The sequence below is a fragment of the Limulus polyphemus genome, unplaced genomic scaffold, assembly GCF_000517525.1.
Source record: "Limulus polyphemus unplaced genomic scaffold, Limulus_polyphemus-2.1.2 Scaffold202, whole genome shotgun sequence".
NCBI lineage: Eukaryota > Metazoa > Arthropoda > Merostomata > Xiphosura > Limulidae > Limulus > Limulus polyphemus.
The window spans coordinates 675,494-681,073 of record NW_013665812.1 but is presented as its reverse complement, the minus strand read 5'-3'; the positions used below and the strand labels follow the sequence as shown (position 1 = coordinate 681,073).

At 36.0% G+C, this 5,580-nt stretch overlaps 1 protein-coding gene across 1 annotated transcript in view; it reads right to left on the bottom strand.

Annotated features, from left to right (window-relative positions):
* LOC106478348 (beta-1,4-glucuronyltransferase 1-like) overlaps positions 1 to 1,959 on the bottom strand; it is a 43,289-nt gene extending 41,330 nt beyond the window's left edge. The window contains exons 1-2 of the mRNA XM_013938887.2: positions 1,860 to 1,959; positions 861 to 904 (exon numbers count right to left, since the gene is read on the bottom strand). The gene's annotated coding sequence lies outside the window, so the exon portion shown is untranslated. The remainder of the gene's footprint in view (positions 1 to 860; positions 905 to 1,859) is intronic.
* Positions 1,960 to 5,580: the final 3,621 nt, after the last annotated feature.

The window sequence follows — 5,580 nt, the reverse complement described above, 5'->3', positions numbered from 1 at the left end:
CTAGTTATTCTTTCTCGATACAACTTTGCAATACACAGAATTTCCACAGTCATTTTAACCTAGCTACTTTTATAAACACACGCTATAATTCACATCGATTCACACACTTTACTTACGGTGTCTACTGTTCGCTTGACTCAATTATCTCTATCTTCAATCTATCTGCCTTTATATACTAAAAACTTAGGGCGTCTAGCAAATACTGGGATATTTGTGAGGTTCCCCGATAAGTCACGATCCTTCTAGAAACTTCAGCGCGCATGCTCCCATCGTCGCGTGACTTCCGCTGTCGTAACATTATAATTAGCTCTACGAGCTCTTTGTTTTTGAAGTACAAAGTTACACTTTGAGTATCAAAACCCGATTTTTATCATTCTTAGTCCTCAGCCTTACCGCTGAACGAGAAGATCTAATTATATTAATGCTACTTTCCTATTTACTATTCTCCCCAGTAGCCCAAAGGTTATTCTGAGGGCTTATAACACTAAATTTGAGGCTTCAGTATTCAGTTTTGGCACAGTACAGATAGTCCATCGTGTAGGTTTACGACTAACAACAAACACACATATTTACAAATAAATAAAATGAATTAATTATCTTAAAAAATAACTTATTTCATATATTGGTGTTATTATTCACATATTGAAATTTATCATTTTAAAAAATTGTTTCTACTTTTGAATAATTTTGATTCGGATTTGTAGAAATAAAAGTGTAAAAAGATTTTTTTCAACAAACTTTTCAGCGCCATCTGATCGTAAATGTAATGCTTTGAAAATGAACAATATCATTATCTTGAAAATGAACATTATCTTCTAATGACAAACTATCTAGTAATAACTATGTAACTATGTTCTAACCTTGATTTTTCTCTCCGAACCTTCATATAAAATAGAAACAGGCACTAAAAAGTAGAAAGAAAACATAACACTGTTAAATCACTTGTTTGGAGGTATTAATACCTAGTAAAATTATATAATGTTTTTTGTGCTTCTCTTTTATTTTTGCCTTTTCAAATGTTAGAATAATTTTACTTTTTTGTTTATTCTATTGGAATAAACCTCAAGAACCACATTTCGTAACACAATATTCCGCATATAGGCCATACTAAATGTATTGATTACATAAACATGTCTTTAAATAAAAGAGCATCTATTCTAAATATTTACATTATTCTGAAAATATCAATAAAACAAAAAAAAAGTTAATACGCTTTGTATAAATTGTTGAGAAACATTATACTAACTTCATAATAAAAATTCATACTGCAGACGACATATTTCACTATCTTTATGCAACTCCAGAAGCCCATTCACTGGTTTCAACTAAAAATTTAAATGCCAACTCTAAAGAGAAAAGTATAATTAGTACTATTTTATTGGTATTACTACCTAGATTACAGAGCTTTGTTGTAATATCGAGTCCTATTGCTAAGTATAATGTAAAAAGTTCAGTATTCCAGTGAACTTCATTACGGTTTAATTTTAAATAACACGGAAGTAAATAATTATTGTCATATATAACTCTACTGCGCATTTCAATTGACATCACATATGATATACGCATATCTCATTCTCACAGTTTACAAATAAAAATTCAGTTGAAATAGAATCCATCTTTGTCATTATCGATTGAAACTACAGGTTATTTATTCTCTTTTGTTCAAACCTAACTTTAAGTACATACGTTAGGCTCTTTTCTTCGAATTACCAAACTACTCACACGAAAATTTACGTGCTGTGCAAATTAATTTTAAATTCGAACTACTTGTAAGTTGTAATTGATATCATGCATGGATAGAACTCCTGTTAAAACCGTAGCATAGCTTAGCATAAGTCTATAATTATCGAAATACTTACAGTTTACTTTTGCTATACAAATAATAATGTGATACCAAAAGCTCTTCAATTTCAAACACAACTATAACAGTCATTACACCTCCCCTTATCGCAGCAACGTTAACCTCGATATTGCTCTAAGATTATCACAGCCCTCTAAAGTATATTATTACACTATTGTCAGCAGCGCCATCTCGTGATTCATTTTATACACATTAAACAACTTCATCGTTGAGTATTATTTTTGTTCAACAATTTAAACCTGAAATCTTACATTTTGTGAAATTAATGGTTCAAAAAGGAATATTATATTTATGTACACTTTATGACTAGGCCTTCTGAATACTGTAGAACAGTTTTATGATTTTGTTCTTCCATTTTTAAATACTTTTATATTAATATCAATAATCACAGATCAATAATTATTTTAACTGAGCATTGGTGTATACATTATTATAACATTTAAATATATTTATGCTGATCGCCAGATTTTAATCAAGTTTTAAATATTATTAGAACATTTCATTAGCAATAAAACTAAAATAATTTAAAAAGTAATCTACTCTGATCCTGTGTAAAAATTTAGAATACGTATGATAATTTACCACTAACTTTTAGTTTAAGCGCAAAGGTACACAAATGGTTTATGTACGCTGTGCTCACCACAATAATCGAGCCTCAAATTTTAGCGTTATAATCACTCAGTTTTACTGCTGAGTCACAGAAGTAGGATTTAACTTTTATAAATTTGCAAATAACTACTGTAAATATCATTTCGGAGTAATTTAGAAATGATCAGCAGCGTAGGCAACTATAAAGGAAGTTTCAATTTAGTAGATGTTACTACTACAACTACTAAATAACCAGACTATTCAGTGACATTGTGGTCGTATAAATTCATACCTTTAGACTAGTTTACAGAAGAAAAAAATATTCTCCTACAATTACACTTTATCAAATTCTTTGCACATTTCTGCTCAAAATTTAAATCACAAACAGGTGACCTTTAAACTCAAGAGCCCAAATAAAATTTGTGTTTAAATTAACTGAAATATAGCAATTGTCATTGCATAAAAATATTAGTGAATAAATAATGATGAAAATGGGTAAATTGATATCTCTTTGTACACTTTATATCACGTTCAGATTTTTCTGCACAAAACTAACGATTCTTAATGCGTCTGGCGAAATATTGTTCCCGAAGACGTTATAATTTTCCTATACTGAACCTGTATTTTCAATAGGTATTTACCTCCTTTTTGGGCAAAAAACATTTTCGCATGCCGCAAGCTTTGAGTTCCCACGCACACAACGATCAACATGGTTCAACTGCATCTCGCTTGTAAATCACCATGCAACAACCCTCCACAAATAGGAGTGCGACACACCCTCATGACGCATGAGACTCCCTCAATTCGATTCTACCGAACTATTACTTCGAGTTTTGGCAGAAAATGGAAGGACTGGTTTTCAGTGGGGAGGAAGGGTGGGAAGGTAAGTACCTATATGAAATACATTTTCAGTATAGGAAAATTATAACTTCCGATACAGTACAATACCTCCCCTTACATAGATAGCTAGAATCTCACATTGAATAGGTGGAAGGACTGGTGTGAGTGAAAAAAAGAAGCATTCTTCAAAAGCGTCCAAAGAAAACCCCAAAAGACAGACATGGGAGACGGACCACTTCTTTACCAGGTATACATTTCGCCCAGTGTGGAAAGAGATGACGGAAAATGTGAGGAGTACATCCGAGAGGAAGAGAACAATGGTTGGATAGCGAGCCGAACCACCCAATTCTGAATTCAATTTTCTTAGATGACTATAATGAGGGAGTGAATAAAAAGGATGTGTCCAAGGTGTAGAGTAGCTAGGGTGAGGTGGACCAAACACAGGACGTCATCTGCATCATGAAGAAAAGAATCCAAAGCAAGATGTACAGCTGGAAGCTCCATGATGTTGATATGGTAAGATCACTTGGCAGAAGACCACAGACTTGAAGCTTCCTGCTGTTTGACCCACGCCCCCCCCCCCAGCCATGGCGGGAAGCGTCCATGAATATATGCAAATCCGGACGAGGGGGAGGAAGCAGAACACCCGCCACGTGTGAGCCCTGTCCAACAAGGGAAGGAGGAAGGGAAATAGGAGACTCTAATGAATCCCACACAATGTTGCACTGTAAAGCCTACTGAAGATATGTCATATGTGCTTAACCAAAGAGGATAAGTGCTTCTATAGAAGACCACATCTCCAAAACCAATAGAACCCCGCAAGCAGTAATAGAGGGAGCAGTAAGAGCATGGAGAACTGAAAACTCCATCAAATGGAGTCTAAGAGGAGAAGGTTGAACTCCGACTGCGATGTGTGTGTTGAAAAAGACACCCTAGTGGACAATATATTGGGTAGGTATAAGAAATAATTTCTCCAACTTGAATAAGCAACCCACATGAGCTGCTTCCAGGAACAGCAAATGAGTGTGATGGGTGGACTCCTGTTTGGAATGAGCTAACAGAAGCCAGATGCTCATGTAATGGTATAAGTACAATTCCCGAGCATGCATATGTCGGGCAAAAGCCTTGACCACTCGAAAAAAGACATACAGAGCCAAAGAAGCCCAAAAAGCAGGGGTGTCAAATTGATAACATACCCCATGATGAACAATCTAAAGATAGCACTTTGACAGACAAGATATTGGAATATGCATATAAGCACTTGTGATGTTTACTTTGGTCATCCATAAGCATGGAGAAAAAGCTCACCTGAGGGTGAGAAAAGACTCCATGGTAAATCAGGGCAGAACCAAACATTTATTGAGGCGGGACAAATTGATCACAGACCACTGGTCTCTAGTTTTCCTGGGTATCACAAACAGCCAGGAATAAAAACCTGCAGAAGGATGAATTACAGGCTTGATGGCTTTTTGGGAGAGGAGACTTTGTACCATCTCAGACAGCATTTACTAGTGGTAGGATTCCGAGGCAACAGAAAGGATATGGATACCCGAGACAATGGAGGAGGAGAAAGGAAGTCGATGACAAGTCCCTTTAGATAATACCTGTATAATACACAGATTTGTGACAAAAACTAGCTATAGGGGAACAGAATCGGTCAAATGAGTCCCCATTGGATTGGGACTCACCAGGTAGCCATTGGTACTGTTGGCGACATATCCATCTGCATCGAATAATATAACAAGAGGAGGAATCCCTGGTAAGAGCTGGGAAGGAGCAGAACAGGAAATGGTAATAGGGGCTTGTCTAGGCTCTGAATGAGACAAACAATCAACCAAAGGTGAAAGGATCGGTTGCTGTCTCACCAATTCAACACAAGATTCCAAAGTCTCGGGAATATTTCCAAAAACAGACCACTGGAGAAAATGGGCCATACGCAAGTCCTGAAGATAAGTAGGTTGTAAACAAACTTGGGACAATACAGCATCCCAACAACAAAGAAACCATGTATGTAAGGAAAGAGTTAAAGAAGACAAACGTGCCAACATTGAGATAATCAGTGAGAGGCTATCTATCGAAAAACCCTCAGAATCTCAGTGGATCACAAGATGATCAGGGTCCACCCCCACCACATACACAGGTAAAATCGATTCCAACTGTTGAGAATCAAGAAACGTAAATTCAGCCAGATAGTAGGCTAAAGCAAACAAATCCAAAGCTCATGAAAGGGGAGGCATGCTAGCACTCTCAACCATCTGAGAGACAAAACACTCTGCATGAACCCGGGGAAG